Source organism: Plutella xylostella, chromosome 28 (assembly GCF_932276165.1).
Source record: "Plutella xylostella chromosome 28, ilPluXylo3.1, whole genome shotgun sequence".
NCBI lineage: Eukaryota > Metazoa > Arthropoda > Insecta > Lepidoptera > Plutellidae > Plutella > Plutella xylostella.
In genome coordinates, this window is record NC_064008.1 from 2,595,823 (window position 1) to 2,615,454 (window position 19,632).

The following is a 19,632-nucleotide window of genomic DNA, read 5'->3' on the forward strand; positions in this document are numbered from 1 at the left end:
TCGTAAGGCAAACAACTTCTATTCACAACATGAAACAATACGTTATTATAATGTTCTTTATCTATCTTCACACTTAAAGTGACTTTCCCTAGGGGTTTCACTTCCAATTGTCCGAGTCCCACCAAAGCACTCACATGTCCCTCGTCAAACTTAGGAGAACCTATCAGTTTGTAGTATTCGTCGGTTAACAAGTTAACTTCACTGCCCGTATCTATTAAAGCAGTCATTTTGCAGTCTGAAATTTCAATAGTCTTCATCGGCTTTCGTCTTTCCGTCTGTTTGTTTACATTTGCATTCGCATCTGTCATCTTGACGTTGACGTCCATACAGTTTGAACTGTCACTGGCTGTCACGTTCTCACGTCGTTGGTTGCTCCGCCAGTTGCCGCTTCCGCCTGGCTGTTGACACTGCGTAGCAATATGTCCAAAGTCGTTGCAGCGGAAACATTTAATACCTCTCTGTCTGTACGGGCAATCTGCTGACATGTGTTGACTCTCTCCACAGTTGTAGCACAGTCGCACGGCCGTCGTCCTGTTGCCTGGCGCGAGTGCAGCTGCTGCGGGGCCTGCGGGTGTAGTTGCAGTAGGTAGACGATTGAAGACCGGTGCCCGTCTTCCACTCGACTTCTGCCTGATGGTCTCGTACATTTTCAACTTTTCTTTCAGATCCCCATAGGTCGTCACGCCGTACAGCATCACCTTATGTAACTCGTCGTCTAGTATTCCGTCCACGATGTATTTAATAGCGACGTAGTCGGGCATCTTGCCTCGCTTGCCGAGCTCTTTCATTAACAGCATGTAGTCTAGGCACGTCTCATTTGCTTTCTTCTTCCGGCTGCTCATTAACTCATGGATCGTCTTGGAATCTACGGTGTCTGGGAACTCCTTGGTGACCGCCGTCTTCAGAGCCTCCCACGTCTTGAAGGGTTTCTCTGAACGCAGCCAGAGTGCCGCCGTACCGGTCAGTGACCTGCGCCCCACGATCAGCCGCTGCAGCTCCGTCCACCCGAAGATCTCGGCGTTGTCATCGACCTCCTGCGCCCACCGTGCTGCGGAATCGGTCTGGTCGCACCCACTGAACTTAGCTACCAGCTCCTCCGTGTACGTGAGCGGTCCTGATGTTCCGACTGCCTCCCCGTCATCTCCCGTCGTCGTCCGTGGCATCTTCTTGTCGTCGTCGTTACGTCTTAAAATGGTATATGTTTAGACCTGAAGGCGTTGTGATGCGAAGAAAAATTTTCTTGTAAAATTTGCAACTGTCAGTCTTGTTCTTTTTATAAAAATCCGTCTTCATCCGCCGTAATCTCCGAGATTTTTTGAATTTTATTTATCCCGGACGAGCCCCCAATTTGTAGGAATTAAATCAGATGTTGTATTTATCACTTTTATTATATAAGGGTCAAAATAAAATAAAGAAATATGAAATCGTCTTTACGTCTTTATACGTCTTTCACACTCTGCTTTCACTCTATGCTCCTCTGTTATTCGTCGTCATGGATACTTCACCTTGCGTTCTGTTCCACTCCCACATATGATATATTAAAAAAATAGTCAGAAAGTGTCAGAACAGAATTTATTAAAATGACCCAAATAAACAACAACGTCACGATAAAACGTCAACGTCAATCAAAAATGAAAGTGACAGTTACTTTTTTTTTAAATCCATAGGCTTTGATCATCGAAATGCATCGCACCTGATGCATGACGTCATCAGAACTTTTTTACAATTTTATGATTTTCTCGAAAATGATACATCCAAAAAATACAAAACATTTTTTTTGTGGCCTTTAGAGCTAAATCTCGAAATGGTTTTCGATTTATAGCAGCTTTAGTTTTTTGAAATGTTGTCCATTGTTTGGTTTTAGGTAGGTGGATATATTTGGTTTTAGATATGAGGACCAACAGATAAATAAAGATGAAAATATTTAATCAGGAAGAGGTGAAACAAAGTGATGTAGATGATTTATTTATCTTTGCAATGCAGCTGCGCGAAAACAATAACACGTATGATTTTCCAATAATTTACAACAAAACCGAGTTTTTGATTGTAGACTACAAACCTGCCGATATTTTTTTTGGTTTAAGGTAGGAGAAACAGATAGATAAAGACGAAAATAGCATAAAATCGATTAAAAATCAAACCCGGGAATTCCCGGGAATGCTATTTTTTTCCCGGTTTCGGGAAGGACAAATTTCCCGGGAATTCCCGGGAACGGGAATTCCCGGGAAAGCGGGAACGAAACCCTACTTCGTACTCGTAGCACTTTTGATGTGGATATACAATGACGGGTCGATCATTAAAATTAACTTGGCGTTGGTGTAGGTAGGTATAGGTACAATGTACAATGGGGGTCGCTAAACATATCACTTTGGACTTATTTCGTTCGTTAAATAAATAGATCACCAATCGCATCACAAGATTTCTTATATATTATATACCTATGAATATGGTCACTACAAGCTTATGTTGAGTTAAGGTTTTTTTCATTACTTAAAATAGGAGAACCCTTTAGTAGGTAGAAACAGAAAAAAGAAACCGACTTTTTTACGTTTGGGAGACTTGGCATTTTTTACAAGTTAGGTATGTTTTTGTTTTGATGGCATTATGCTTTGTCCCGCTCATACTCTGTGGCCGTCTCTTTTTAACTCGGTTACCGCGCTATCGTTGTGTAAGTGAGCCTGACTATGTGTGCGTGGGCTGCGTGGCTATCGCGCGCCGCCGCCGCCGCCGCCACCACCGCGCCGCGCCGCCGCGCAGACAATGTATTTTGCCGAAATACCTACCTATAGTGCCACAATCTTATCTGTTCCGGTGGTCAAAATGTGCAACTAACGAAACGCCATTTCATACTCTGTGCGTTATTTGAGTTGTCATTGTCAATTTCAATTGTTGTTATTTAATTTGTTTTGTGATTTTCTGGGTGAAATACTACCAAAAGCGCTGTAATGTAATGCAAGAAAAGTAGTACTATATATATTGGCTTTTATGCAGGAAGAATAAAGTATTCATGCGCCTTTAATTCCGTTTGAAAAATTGGAAGAACGAGTTGCAGCGGCTACAGGTTAGTGTTGCCAAATATGACGAATAATTTTACCCATATACTCCATGTAATTTTATGTAATATTTTCCAGAGAGGCCCGTGCCCCAGCAGTGGGGACGGGATGAGTCGTGATGATACTCGTGATGAAAATTATATAATCTTTATTTTTCTTTGATTACAGGTGTGATGACATGACATGATACTTTAAATCTTAGGCAGTAGACCAAGAAGAATTTCGCGCACCTGCAGCGATTTTAGACGAAATAATGATGATTTATGATATGTCATTGTTTTCCCAACCAATAAAGAGTTGGCTGAAAGAAATTGCTTTTTGGCTATTAGCCTTTGGAAGGAGACCCGTGCCCCAGCAGTGGGGACGTGATGGGTCAAGATGATGATGATGATGATGTATTAGCCTTTGCACACTGTCTGAATTTATTTTAATTGTATGCTATTGTATCTTGTTACTTTAGAAAATGTAAAATAAAGTGTTCAAAAATAATAATAATAATAATACTTAATTAATAGTTTTTTTTAAGTCTATCTATCTCGTTATTCCCACGACCCACATATACCTATAATCGACTTTAGATTTGAATATGTCATTTTAAAGCTTATAAATTGAATATGTTTTTAAGCTGTAGTGCCTGAAAAATTTTCAGATAAAATTCTTTTTTAATTTAGCATTTTTGTTTTCACCTTTCGCTACATTTTCTTAATGTTTCAACTATTTTGAAGCACTTTGTCTTAATTAAGTTGAATATTCCGCATTTAATGATTATAATTAGTTGGCTAAGGTGTCACCAATGCAAAACAATAAAAAAAGTATTAAAAAAATGGTTAGTTTTTTTTAAATATTTTGCTTTTAAACATACATTTTGGCAAAAACCTAAAAAAACTTTAAAACTTAAATAACTCAGAAATGGTTGACTTTCGGATAATGCATTATGGGGTTCAATCGACTGGAAATGCCTTCGTCTATAACCCATTTGAAGGAATACATTGACTTACCAATCACCCTGTATAATAAATGTCCCAGAGCATGCCCCGGCCTACATAGCTGAAAAATTTTGGGGTATATTATATTTATTTTAAAATAGTAATATATTATGAATTCAATTATGCTTGACTTTAATGCTTAGTAAAAATATTATTTCATGATAAGTATTTTTTTATCATCAGAAATATCAATGTCACACTTTTTTGTCATTTGAAAATGACCCATTTGTTGGTTGGCACGTAAACAAAGTTTATGTCACTTGTCAGTTTTCAGTGTCATTAATGTTTTTTTTTCGAGACTAAGGCAAAGGACTAAAATCGAAATTGAGCCTAAAATGCCTACGTCACTTCCGGTTTTAAAATAATAAAGTTTAAAGTTAAATATAACATGGAAAAATAAATGTACATAAAAAATAAAAAAATACAGGTCCTCTAATTTTTAACAAACTTTCCGAATAGCTAATAAAAATATAGGGTAAAAAATGAAATGTTGTCCATTGAAATAAAATAATAACACAATTATTGATTGTGTGTTATACTTATTTATCAATTCATTATGACTGACAAGATATTTATCAACTATCTACCTACACACAAAATCAACACATCCGCAGTGAATTAACTATGATCAACACATAACTGTCAGCGGTCAACATTTATTATTTTCAACATTTATTCGCCATTTCTAACTAAATAATGCGGCAAATTAAAAAGCCCTAATGTCAGTACTTGTAGTTTGAAGTGAAATGAAGTTGTCATTTAGTCGGTTAACCAAATCACAGAATATTTTCATAAAAATTTTTCAACCTCTAGTCTAGTGTATCGATAAATCTCATACCTATTATTCGTTTAGTGATCATGACCGAGATAGCCGATGCCAAAAAATGGTTAGAAACCCATCATAGATTTATACGGTTAGTAATCGCGAATCTTTGACACCCGAGTTACATAATGGCCCGGCTGTTACCTATTATTCGTTTAGTGATCATGACCGAGTTAGCCGATACCAAAAGACGGTTAGAAATCCATCATAGATTTATACGGCAAGTATTCGAGAATAGTTGACACCCGAGTTAGATAATGTGGGTGCAGGCCATGTGCAGGCATAGGCACGTTGAAATGAAATCTCATCATAAAAATTGCCATGCGTAAAAAATCAATATCTACCATTAATTTTATCGCATTTTATGATTATAAAAGCAGTTCTTTACGAATCATTGGGTTTTATTTTTATTGATAAATAGGTACGAGAATTTTATCGATATTATAATAAATAAATGAAAATTTCAATAAACCAATTTATTCCAACAACTTATTTTGTGGGATTTAAAATCGATATTAATCTTATCAAGTATCGAGGAACGACTTTTTTATTCAACGTTGAAGAAAAAAACCATGTATGTGTGTAAGTCTTGTCACTTTTGACAGTTACTATTTTCTTTTTTCTGTTGAAAACTTTAGCCGAAATTGTCTGAACTGTTTGAACTGAAAAAGTCTCAAGAAGTTTCTTTTAAGTATCCAAAGTAAGAAAAATGTTGAGGATAAGTTGGGTCCATAAAGTGACGAACGAAGAAGTTCTGCGACGCGTCGGAAGATCCCGAGAACTCACCTTGACCATAAAACTGAAGAAGACAAGCTATCTTGGACATGTGCTCAGACACGATCGATACAGACTTCTTCAGGTCATTGTGATGGGCAAGGTAGAGGGGAAAAGACGTGTGGGCAGAAGGAGAAAGTCGTGGCTCCGTAACGTAAGAGAATGGACGGGAGTGGCCAGCGTAGAACAGCTGATGCGCTTGGCGAAGAATAGAGAGGAGTATGCAGAGCTGACTGCCAACCTCCTGGATAGATATAAGCCTTAGTATAGATAACAAAAAACTTTATTCATTTTTGCCTTATTCAGATTCTACTGAGAATGAAGAGAGCTGCAGCCCTACTCCCACTCCAGTCAAAAAAAGGGCGCCATGAGTATTAAAAATACAAATTATACATACCCTCTATGAGGGGCCTATGTCCAGCAGTGGATGAATATTGGCTGATGATGATGATACATACCCCTATATTCATAGAAATTAAAAAGTACATTATAGAATACCTATATAGTTACATCCATTAAACATCTTTCAAAATTTCAGGAACTCCCAGCGCAGAGGCTGAAGCCAAAGGAGACATGATGGTTTTGCAGTGCGAGCAGATACAATGCGATAGCAAGAAGGCGGACACCATGGAAATGGTAGCTGCAGCAAGAAATACACAAACTGCTGTAAATTAGGCCCACAATGCCAGATGAATGGCATTCATAGAAGCAGGACTTGAGTTGTGGAAAAATGTAGATAGTATTCCTAATCGTAATTCATTAATGAATCCTACTTAATATAACAAAAACATGTCTTTAAATGCATCAACATGGTACCTAAGTTATATACTTTTTTCTAGGCTCTTGAGAAAAAGGAGGAATAGTTCTAATTATGTAATAACTTGATTGTTACTGAATGATTATGAGAATACTCAAAGACTTATATGGGAAATAAGGCTTTTATCATTAATATTATTAGTTTTATTAAAGCTTTGTTGTTTTCCAAGATGATTTAGTCAGCAGTGGATATCTGACTTTAGAGAACATATACTTAGGTAATTTGGTTATTCTAGGAAAGAGACTTAAATAAACAAACTGTGATTAATTTGTTGTTTAAATAAATATAAAGTGAATGTGTATAAAATGTGTTTAATTTAACAACTTACAATTTGAGGGATGTTGAAGGAATGTGCAAGTATATGTTTGCTTTCGATTCATCATGCAATACACCCTTATATCTCTGACTACACTTAGGGTGGGTTGCACGTCAACTCAAATCCCTTGAAGATTGGTCTCTCTCGTCGAGAAGTAAATATCTCTAAATACACCATTTACGATACCAGTAACGCCATCTGTTGGTCACTAGCGTGCAACAACACTCATCGCAATAAAATAAAAATAATTTAATATGCTGATGTAGTTTCTAATGTGGATTTGAACAATATAAAAACATTTTGTCTCGGTAACTTTTATTTACATACACTGATAAATAAAATTATTTTAACTAGCTACTGGATCAAAGTAAGTTGTCATTCGGTATAGTTGATTTATGATGTTTATTGATACACTTAGTAGTTCATAGCATCATGATGCGTCATCAATTCATAATCAAATACGTAGGTTAGGCCTAATGCTAATTATCATTGCGTCTGCGTCATTTTACACACAATATGTATTAAAGAGTACAAGATAGTTAATTAAAATGTATATAGATGGCGCTTTTATGAGATGTGTCACCTATAAGTTATACTTAATATATAATTATGTTTGTACACACCCAGCTTGCTGATTTTTATTCTTATCAAGGTTTAACTTTATTTACAAAACATAATATTTTCCTATCTGCACCCATTAGCAAAATTAAATTTAATGTTGAGCAGTTTAACATGTCGAACATCCATCAAAAACATTAAACGTTAAATCCCAAAACACTGCACACTATCAAAATAAAATAAAAGAAGAAAAACGCTTTACACTATCAAAATAAATAAAATACAAAAAGAAAAACGCTTCACACTAATAACATAAAACAAAAGAAAGATCCGCGGTGTGTCGCGAACCAACGACTGTTAAGGACATACGTAAAGATCTCTTAACCAACTAGACCACGGTACTGATAATTGATTCAGTGAAAAACTCCTTGACATTCTTTCCTAGCCTGACTATTTTTCAGTTACTTACAATTTAATTCATTATTTTGAAGTCCCTTGACCATGTACGCATGTAAAGTAGTTATTGCTACGATCTATATACCATCGTCTATCCATTACATACACTCGGTGAGTGGTAGATTTAGTTCTTATCAAGTTTTAACTTGATTAACATAAAATTTTCCTATATGGGCGACTATTTTTTCATAATTATTAAGAAAAATACCAATTCTACACGATACGCTTAGCACTACATGATAGAGGACACTGCAATGAACTTATGGGCATACAAAACATTTAACAGCGTGCTCCCGGAGATTAATTACATTACAATTACTTCGGCGTTATTAAAATCGCTGCCAGCCAGCAGCGATTTTGGATGACATGACGTCATCGTCACACACCCGCGCCTTAAGACACGCAGCTAGCAGTTTAGCAAAACTGGTAACTGCTGCTAGCTGCACTTTATAAGGCGCACGCCACGCCGTAAAGTAATTGTGACGTAATTAATCTCCCGGAGCACGTTGGTAAATGTGATATATGTCTATAAGTTCATTGATATATTCTCTAGCATGTAGTGCTAACAGAATTCTGCTACAATTGCCTTTTTTTAAAACATATTCGGCCATACAAAAATTGCTGCTAGTTTCTGCTGCTATATTCACAGACCTTAAAAAAAGGAATAAGAATCCGTACCTATCTATATTCTGGAGGCTGATATGATATACCTACCTATTTACACAAAATAATACATTTATTTATTTCATTATTATAGATAAACCACTAACAGATACATGGGCAACACAATCCCACATAATTAAAATTACTCACTTATATTTTAAAATATGATGTAGAAAGAACTAATACACCGCACATAAGTAGAATTCAAATTAACAATCAACACTCACATAACTACGATTTGAGACCTATTAAATTTAGACATCAAAAGCCCTAGGAGTCTTATAATATTGAGCCATAAACGCTGAATGCAAACAAAAACCGAATTTAAATATATATACAGTAGAATGTTTGTCCATTTACCCCCCACTCTCCCATTTGGCAATGTTCCCAGTACTGAGCTAACAAAGCTGTAGAACATTATATTTGCCAATATTTTTTATTAAATTGAGGTAAGCGTCAGAGTCTTTTGTACTTTAATGGCGCTGTTTGATTCCCGACTGGAAAAGAGGGTGTTGTCAGTTTTGTGTGTGTGTCCTTCTTCTTCTTCTTCTTCAATCCCGCTATTCCCCCAAGGAGTCTGGGGCTTACACCAGGCGCTTCCATCCTTCTCTGTCGTGGGCCAGCAAGTTGAGCTTTGGCCATGACTTCCCTTTCTCTTGGGCCTCGCTGAATATCCGTGTGTGCCTTTTATTTTAACAAGTACTGGTAAATTTAGTAAATGTTCGGGTAAATTCGGCATTTTTCCATCTACGAACAATTATTTTATTTTAGTACTATTGCATGTTATAAATTCGGTACATAAATAACTATGTATCTATAAATAACTATATAATTCGGTACATAAATAACTATATATGTTTATTGATTTGATTACATTTATTACTCGTTTAATTGACTCTCTCAATTAAAACGGCCATCAAATGTGTATTTGCGTGTTGCTATTAAATATAGCCTATTTTCTATAATCACTGATTCCTATCCTATATCTATAGGATTTTCATAGGTCATAATAATATCTCTCAACAATAACGTCTAGTTTCAAGCTCAAAACTGCGACACTCATTACGCACTGACTGGTTCTCCATACGATATCTCAGAACAAACATTAGGCACCCTTCAGCATACATACATATTAAAGCTACTTTTACCGACGAGAAAATAATATTTCTTCTGCCAGCCCTTAGTGAAATGAAAAAGGGTCCTTTTCATAACTGGGGAATAATGGCCGGTCGTTTATAAAAACGCAATAAAAGCACCGCGATGGTTAATCAGAATCAGACTCATCCTAACTAATATTATAAATGCGAAAGTAACTGTGTCTGTCTGTCTGTCTGTCTGTCTTTTACTCTTTCACGCCAAAACTACTGAACGGATTTGAATGAAATTTGGTATACATACGGTATAGACCCTGGGAAAGAACATAGGCTACTTTTTATCCCGGAATTCCCACGGGAAAACTTTTTAAGGCGAAGCGAAGCTCGCGGGAACAGCTAGTATATAATATACTCGGGAGCAAAGAAAAGGTTCCGCTTACAAAATGCCGACATTGCCAAATGGCAATTTTTTTTAAAAACATTCAATTTAATGTTTGAACACAATGTTAACGTTATTAGTTGGTAGGTAGGTAATATTCTGAATGTCTAATGTGCTTTTAAATAAAAATAAAAAAAAAAAAAAACACGCACTCACGCCTTGTACTAATGTACTCCCTTGCGGGGTAGGCAGAGGTGCATTGCTGCACCCACTTTTCGCCAGAGTGTTATGTTAGTCCCAATGTAATAGGGGGCGGGCCTATTGCCATGTAACGGGCACATCCAAGACCCGAGAACAAATATCTGTGTTTAAACAAATATCTGCCCCAGCCGGGAATCGAACCCGGGACCATCGGCTCAGTAGTCAGGGTCACTAACCACTACGCCATTTGGTCGTCTAAATGTACTTCAATATTGCAGACGGCGAAATTACGATAGCCTTTTCCGTTAAAATAAATTCATAAAAGAGCGGTGGTGGCGTAATGGATAAGGCCTCCTCCTCTCAAGCGAGAGGCCGTGGGTTCAATGAGTTCGTGAGTGCATATGTATGTCATAAAAGTATATAGTCCTGAAAATACGAATCTTACCGGACTGTAATAACCAACTTTCCTCCCTCGTATCACAATACTATTGTTTCAACACTGTGACAAATGATCATCGGAGGCAGAATATTATTATTATACTTACTGTAGAGTATAATATTCTTTGTGTAAAGAATTTCAGCCGTAAGATAAATTACAGACATTACGGTTGGTAATGAAATCGTAAATTCAGTAATATTAATGTTGATTTCAACTGTTTTGTTTTTAATCCATTAACAAACATTTAATCACCATCTTTCATTTTAATTAAATATACAGGGTGTTGCAAAAAGGGTTAACCATAGAAACATTGTTTTAACTACTTAATGGAGAACCAAATCTTTTTTTGCGAAATTTTCAAAACTTTGAGAATTAAAGTTGTTTAGAATGACCCCCTGAGTCACCCCCTTTCGACTTAGTAAGTATATATTTTTTGCTTTAAGTACCCTTTTTACACATACCCATTTATAGGTACATATGTAGGTAACTAAAATATTTAAAATCTACCATGAGTGTCGGACAGCTGATATAATAAATATTATGTGTATCTGTCCCATCCGGAGATCGAAGTTGGGACCTTCAGCATAGCAGTCAGGGTAACTAACCACTACACCATTTGGACGTCAACATCTGTTAATATTCCAGTTTCTATAGATAAGTATCTAGATCATTATGGTATTCACACAGGCGATGAATTAATAATATCAATCAATAAATGTTTCGGGTAAAGGTTGGTAACGACTGGATATTTATTAATATTACACGACGTACTTTTTTTGTAGGTATGTGTTTGTTTAGCTACCAATGTTTGTATTGGATGCGTGTGCATCCAGTGCATCCAGTGGCGTGCTTTGGGAGAGGCTTACGTCAAGCAGTGGCCTGCTAAAGGCCGACAATGATGATGATGAAATTTCCAGGGGAATATTTATTTCTCAGTCATACCATAGACTAATAATACACAATTGTGTATTATACCATAGACATACTTAAGTTCGTAGTAAAAAAATCGGGAGCATGTAATTTGCCTGTAAAAAAGGTAAACTATGTAAAGTAAACCTTTCTTATGCCTCACTTTATAAAATGAAATATTGCAATATATTTCTATATTCCTGCAATATGTTTTTCGGTATCCTTTAGTTAGATAGATAAGTCCCTACAAGAATCCCTATAAACATATCCACGTAGGCACCTAACCTTAAAAGACTCCGGCGTTTCCCTTACCCTAAGACCCCGAAGGTGCAAGCCTATAATAAATAACACCCTGTAGACTTACGCAATAAAACTTACTACACCCTAGTGTTGCCAGGATTTGATTAAATTCCATGGAGCGGGAAAAATCACCCCTGAAACGAGGGATGTTCTACAACTCATTGAAAACTTTTCCCAAATCGATATACACACCTTGCCTACCGATCGAAATAGATTTAGGCAAGTAGCGGTTCTTTACGAAAACCTCTGTAGTTTCGAGAATGCTCTACTCAATCAAAAACTTGACAGTCACGTAATGTCTTATCTAAAACTACGATCTTGAACGGAACAAGCGAAACGTACTCACAATGCAGACTAATCCGGTTTTCTTTACGAAAACCCGCACTTTTCGTTTCCAATTCCAAATGCGAGTCACAAAAACCGTTTGTAAAAAACACAGAATAGTTTATCACACTTGTACACACTCGACACAAAAGCACAGACCACAGACTCGAGTTTGTATAGTTTTAATGACGCGATTGGGGGATTCTAAAATTCTGAATTTGAATTTTTGATTCCCGCGAACGGCAGCACACGGTTGGCGGCCAGGCGTATCGAACGCGACTGAGCGGCCATGACAGTTTTGGCTGGGCATTCGCGCATGCGCACTGCCTACCCTCACAATCTTACCCATTGTTCTTACGAGGGTAAAAAATAATGCCATTCAAAATTAAGGGTGAAGGTAACCTTATAAGGTTTCCCAAGAAGCAGCCCGGTTAATGTGGCGGATTATTTTTGAGTTGACGTTTTTGATGTTGATTGTTATAAATGGTTTAATTTAGCGATGTCTGTTTGTTTGCTGGGAAATTTGGTGGATCTTTCTTCAATTTAATGCTGCTCATATATTTCTGCCTAATTCAATAACTCAGCGTAAAGAAAGAAATACTTATGTAAGTACTTAATTCGAATGCAATCTTATGTAGCGGTACACTTTTTACCTTGTCAAACGAACAAACCTTCAGTGTTATGAATAGGGGTCTGTGAGTTTGACTGGGTACCCATCTACATAAGCTACTTACGATCCTGACCTACACCTTAATCAACTTGGCAACAAAATGAAACCAATTAAAATTGATAAGTGAAACAAAAGAAAGTCAAACAAATGAAAAGTGAAACAAATGAAACTCAAAAACAGTAGGTACCTATTACGAACATATAAAATACTTTCTTACATAGCTTTTTAGAAACTTTCTTTTCCATTGCCCTGACTTTCATCCGGACAGATAGACATCTAAAGAGAGCTCAAATACGCACTTAGACGTCTCTTGGCATCAGAGAGCTGTTTTCAGCGGGCTTCAGTGGATCATTGTCGTATTCAGGTTCGCCTTTTACTTAGTGTGGAATATTTTATTGATCTATTTCACGTTTGGACAATTTAAGGTTTTCCGACAGGAGTTTTGAAATAAAAAGGTACTTACATCAAGAGTGAAATTGCATTTCATTTGGATAAAATTTTTTAATTATTTCCACAATACATTACTTATATATTATACCAGGGATAACTGCAGGAATAAGATACATAATATTCTGCTAAGGTACATAAGTGTACCTCCAAAATATACAGACTCGAAAAAGTAATCTTTTCAAGTCCAAAAGAAATGATTAAGTAAATTCAGCACTCTCTGTAGATAATAAAATTATTATGAAATATAATCATTTTCAGTTTCAAAAGCTAAACCTATACCCCAGAGACTAGCTTTATAACTATTTAGAAAGGTATCTAGCTTGCTAATCTAGTTATCTTACGGACCTGCAACTGAGCTAAACTTAGGATGTCTAGAATTAGGAGCAGCTACTCCTGAACATCTAAACTTTAAGCTAGGTATCTGTATAGTATATTCTATGCTGCTATAATAACATAAAGATTGAAATCAGATCTTCAGTGGGTATGTAACTATGTATGTTTGTAACAATAGGCTCAACTCAAGACCGTTTCAAAACTATCGTAACAAAATTAGATTTCATATTTTCGTAAATTGCATATTATAAATTTTCTTTAAACTGATAAAATTAAGGCCTGTTACACAATGTCTGGATAATAGGATACTCCAGGTGTGGGATAGCAGATATGCTGTCACTCTCTGTAATTTTTATGTTTTAGAAAAACTGTTTTGAAGTAACACAACTTAGCGATTGGATATCAGTTCTCGTGCGTTGGTTTTTATCAAGCTAGAGTAAGCCTCCTGCGGTTGAAACCACGAACACTATACCTACGTCGTATAGGTATTTTGTCAAGCAAGACTAGCCCCCTGACATTAACGAATCAATTCCATTAGGAACATGCAACAAGAATTATTTACAAAGAATCACTGCACTAGATTATTCATTATTTCTAACCTTTGTCCCCCAACATTCACTTTTAATTCGAAGTCTTTAAAGTATACTAGCTTCTACAGCAAGGGAAATAAGAGTCAAGGGCTAGGAATAAATTGGACGGATTCAATGGATAACGCATGTAATGTTTTCCCCCAATTTAACAGAATGTCAACAGAAATCTGGGAGGGGTGCCACTTTATTTATAAGCTTAGTGCGACTTGGAGCTACGAAATTAAAACAAATAACCCCGAAAACTCAATAGGTTCTTATAAGATAACGCGACGATCGAATGGACGGTGTGGTGGTTAGTAACCCTGACTGTTATGCCGAAGGTCCCGGGTGCGATCCCCGGCCGCGGCAGATATTTGTTTAAGGACAGATATTTGTACCTACTCAGGCCTTGTGTGTCATATTAGTTATATTAGACTGTATGCATATAATATCTAAGTATCTATTTATATGTGTAGACACATCAGCTGTCCGATACCCATATTACAGGCTCTACCTAGCTTCGGGTCGGATGGCCGCGTGTGAGATAGGTATCTTCACATATTATTTTATCTTCCTAGCTCCAAAAGACCTCCCAAATCATTAGTGGCCCTCTGAGAAGGAATTCCCTGCAAGAGGTGTCGCGATACGTTTTATTACGAACATTCATCTCTCGCGACCCTCTCAGTGTTTCCTTACTTAGATTAACAATATACGAACAAGATGATGTGTCACGTGTATATGACGCAGGCATCTGGTTGAATCTCCTTTTTGGTTGAATCACTAGCGCGTTCATTGGATGGCGCTACTCAATTGTATGGCTAAAGGACAACTCGTCAAGTCGTTGAATGTAACGTTCGACGTCTTGACTGAACGTTATTCAGCGAAGTCGTTGAATGGGATATAGTATAGCAACTTTGTAATGTCTGGTTAGGGTGAACATGACCAGACAAGAGTCAACAAAAATACTATGTTTCAAAGCTCTTTTCTCACAAATTAAGTATACAATAACAATAAACGTATACACCTTGACATTGTTGTTCATATTTTTTCTTTGAAACTATCACATGGGTGAATAATATCGCAAATCTTCTAACCGAACTTTTTCAAAAAAGGGCTTAACGGTTGATTTGGGTGCTATTTGCAGAGACGTTTCTTTTGCACTGACCCTCTATCTCATCATAAACATCATCATCAGCCTACAGCAGTCCACTGCTGGACGTAGGCCTCTCCTAAAGCACGCCACTGGATGCTATCTAGCTTTCCGTCACTCTATCTCACTCACTCCCTCACTCCGCAGGCTCAGCGACCCGAAGTGGATCTTGGCCTCCGACATTAAATACACTCCATCTAGTCCGTATTAAAATATCGTAGTGTTCGACCCTCTCATTGTTTTCTAACGGAGTGGGTATAGCCATGGCGGATTATTTTTCTTTACCGCCAGTGGTCTATCTCTGTACGTCTAGTACACGCATGATAGTTTGTCGAAAAATATACATACATTTACGTTTTATCGCATAAAAAGTGGCGCCTCTAGCAGAAACTATCATGATAATTTATGCAGGTGTCGTTTTCGTAAATTGCAAAATCCGTACTAGAAGCCCTAGTTAAATAACCACTAAAAGTCGCATAACTTTTGAACCGCTAAGTAGATTTTGATAAAATAAGGTTGAGAACACTCGGCATCATAATACCTATGACTAAAAAAACACAAACCGAAAATCGGTTCAACCGGTTTTTTTTCCCTGGCAACACTGTAAGGCGAACGGTCGCTCCGCCGACAATATTGCTAAAGGGCTAAAAAACAATTAAAATCGCGAGTGATTAATACGGGAAAGTGAAGCTACAGTGTTGATTGTCCTGTGGGAGTGTTATCTCGGCGTAAAAACCGGGGAAAGTGCGATTACAGTGATAGTTAACACCTAGTGAATCAAGTGTAAACAAAGTACCCTCAATATTTACTATTGTAGGCTTGTGAATCTTAAGTGTATAATTCATGTTCTTTATTACATATATGTAATTTACAACACCTATTCATACACAAATCGCCACCTGAACGCTTCCCTTGTTTATATCGGGAGGGCCGGGTCCGGCTTACCGGAACCGGTGGAGTACGAGCGCGATGTCGGCCATCAGCTGACCCGCGCCCGCCCGTCCGTGGCAACAAATAGGCGACGGATAGCTGTGTCGCCGGCTGCTATTGTGACGGCGTTAGTACGTTCAACCGACATCTGGGATGGGGTCGCGTCTGGTGAAGGCGTGCCCGTGCCGGCGGCGCCCCCCGGGCGCCCAAGTTCCACCCGGCTGGCCCCTTCTCGAACTGTCTCTGCGGGGTGCTGGCCGCCCCCAGCTGACATTCGGATGTCGGTGTACACGCTGTCCATCATTATCGTTGTTGGCGTTGCCGCGCGGCCCTCGCCTCGCCCCGTAGGGCGCAGGCGTAGGGACGCTGCGGTGGCACTAGCTCAGGTTGACTCTAAGTTCACCACGGATCCACATAGGAACGGTATTGGCTTCTTAGCAGGCGACCCGATGATGAACAAGCGGCCCACACTGTTAGACCTCGCAGCTATTAATGAAACCATCACATTAACTTGTGATTGTAAAATAAAAACCTATCTTGTTACGGTTAATATAGTATTTGTATGCATGTGCTTACATCCTGTTTGCATAATAATGGAAGCGGGGTTTAGGTACTCATATTAAATATAAGTAAATATATCTATTATTTTTAATTAGTGATATAAACATAAATGGCGTCGATTAAAGTGATACAAGCGAATATTCAACATTCGTACACTGGAGCCGCGGCTCTGCGACGTAAACTAGAAGAGGAGCCGACCACCATTGCACTGGTCACGGAGCCTTTACTTAGGAGGGGTAAGCCGCTCGAACTTCATCAAGGTAATACTTTCTATTATAACTCTCTCTCCACTGCAGATAGTTTTAAAATAAGAAGTATGGTACTTATACCTAAGTGTTATACCGTTAACAAAATTACAAATCTTTGCACTCCGGACTTAACCGTGGTGGGGCTCACATTGGATGTGTCGCACGGGAATCGGGTGCTGTACATCGCCTCAGCGTACCTGTCCGGGGACGGGTCAATGCCCCCACCCGAGCTTATATCTCTTGTCACGGAATGTAAGATAAACAATATCCCACTCATTATAGGTTGCGATGCAAATGCACACAGCAGTCTATGGGGCTGTAGGGAAACTAACAAAAGGGGTGGGGAATTACTCGAGTTCCTATTATCCAATAATTTAAGTGTCCTGAATAGGGGATCCGAGCCTACGTTCGTCACGGCTCGGGCCCAAACCATTCCAGATGTCACAATCACTAACAGTCAGGCGAGGGACCTGGTGGTAGGCTGGAGGGTGCTTCCAGACGTGTCCTGTGCGGATCACAGATGGATATCTTTTAAGCTAACATCAATAATACCCTTACCTAGACAATATAGAAATCCGAGGAAAACAAACAAAATCGATTTTCACAATCGTTTGCATAAAGCTCTGGGAGACACTCAGCCGTATGACAACTTAAATAGCGGTAACATGATAGACAATGCTGTTGACGAAATAACAAACGTCATTGTCAAAAGTTATGAAGAATCATGTCCTCTAGTGACTGTGAGTGCGACACCTCGGAAGTGGTGGTGCACATCACTGGAGAAAATGAGATCAAATGTAAGAAAACTTTTCAATCGCGCCAAGAATACAAAAAAAGAAGAAGACTGGAAAGCATTTCAAATTGCTAGGAACAACTTCAAAAAAGAGACTAGAGCAAAAACCAGGGAATCCTGGAGAAATTTTTGCGCAACAATCCAAAGTGAATCGAAAGCCGCGAGGGCGAAAAAATGCGTATCGAATGATTCTCAAAATCAGCTAGATACATTAAAAAATCCAGACGGGACTTATACAAAAACCGAAAGCGAAAGGAACAGCCTCTTGCTGCGCACACACTTCCCTGGCTGTGAAATGTTAGCGGAGGCGTCGTGTGATCAAGATATGCTGTCACCGATTATGAATTCTTCTAGTGACGCTGACTGCATTGCAGCCGCCGTAATAAATGAAGAAAAAGTTAAATGGGCTATCTCTTCGTTCCTTCCCTTTAAGTCGCCGGGAGCAGACGGCATAGTGCCGGCTCTTCTACAGTGGGAGGTCGACATTATTGTACCAAGGATGGTAGTTATCTACCGGGCCTGTCTGGCCCTGGGATATATACCAAAGGGATGGAGAGAGGTGAGGGTAGTATTTTTACCTAAACCAGGTAAAGATGACTACACTTCTCCGAAAGCCTATAGACCCATCAGTCTGTCATCATTTCTTCTAAAAACTTTAGAACGACTTTGCGATAGATATATACGTGACGGTGCACTTTCTGTGAAACCTGTTCATCCTAATCAACATGCGTACCAACCAGGTAAGTCGACAGAGTCGGCTTTACACACAGTGGTAAGCAAAATCGAAAACTCAATATTGTTACAACAATCCTGCCTTGCAGTTTTTATCGATATTGAAGGAGCTTTTGATAAAACTTTGTTCAATAGCATAAGTAATAACCTTAAAAATCATGATGTAGACCCGGTCATCAGTGCCTGGATAACAAATATGCTTAAATCAAGAACAGTATCTTTTACTTCAACAAATACAATAAGATGCAAAGTAGCAAAGGGATGTCCGCAGGGTGGAGTGTTATCTCCATTGCTGTGGGTTTTAGTTGTGAATGATCTACTTTGCGATCTAAATAATAAAGGTTTTACAACAATAGCCTACGCCGATGACATCACTATTCTCATCGGGGGCTTGTTTGTTAACACCTTATGCGAAAGAATGCAACTTGCACTAAACATTATAGAGGAATGGTGCCATAAACATGAACTGTCGGTGAACCCGACCAAAACAGAAATGGTGCTATTTACTAAAAAGACTAAAATAGGCAATTTAAAACTACCTAAACTATTTAATACAACCTTAAAGTTGACAAATGAGGTAAAATATCTTGGCGTATGGCTAGACCACCGTTTAAGCTGGTCTAAGCATATTGACAAGACCCTGAGTAAAGCAACAATATCTCTTTATCAAACTAGTAAACTTGTTGGATCTAAATGGGGATTAAAACCGAAGCTATGCAAATGGCTGTACACAGCGGTGGTCAGACCTATAATAACCTATGGAGCAGTAGTGTGGTGGCAAAGATCAAACCTCACCACTGTGAAAAACAAACTACGACAGTTTCAAAGACTTGCATGCGTTTCAATCACCGGATGTATGAAGTCAACCCCAACAGCCGCCCTAGAAATAATTCTAGGACTTCCACCGCTCGATATTATCATCAAGCAGGAAGCTAAAGCGGCGGCGATAAGGCTAAGTAACCTGGGACTCTGGTCAACGAATACCACTGCACAGGGACACAGTCGCATACTTGACATTGCCAAGTTGTCGGCTCCCGGGTCCACTGAATGCAGCGACACTACTATAAAGACGTTTATCTTCAACAGAAGCTACACTATCCAGCG

General features: G+C 38.4%; 1 long non-coding RNA gene across 1 annotated transcript; it reads left to right on the forward strand.

Annotated features, from left to right (window-relative positions):
• The first annotated feature begins 5,142 nt into the window (after positions 1–5,142).
• On the forward strand, positions 5,143–6,754 carry LOC125490899. The gene is made up of 2 exons (XR_007267960.1): positions 5,143–5,562; positions 6,175–6,754. It is a non-coding gene; the product is annotated as an uncharacterized LOC125490899 (long non-coding RNA).
• Positions 6,755–19,632: the final 12,878 nt, after the last annotated feature.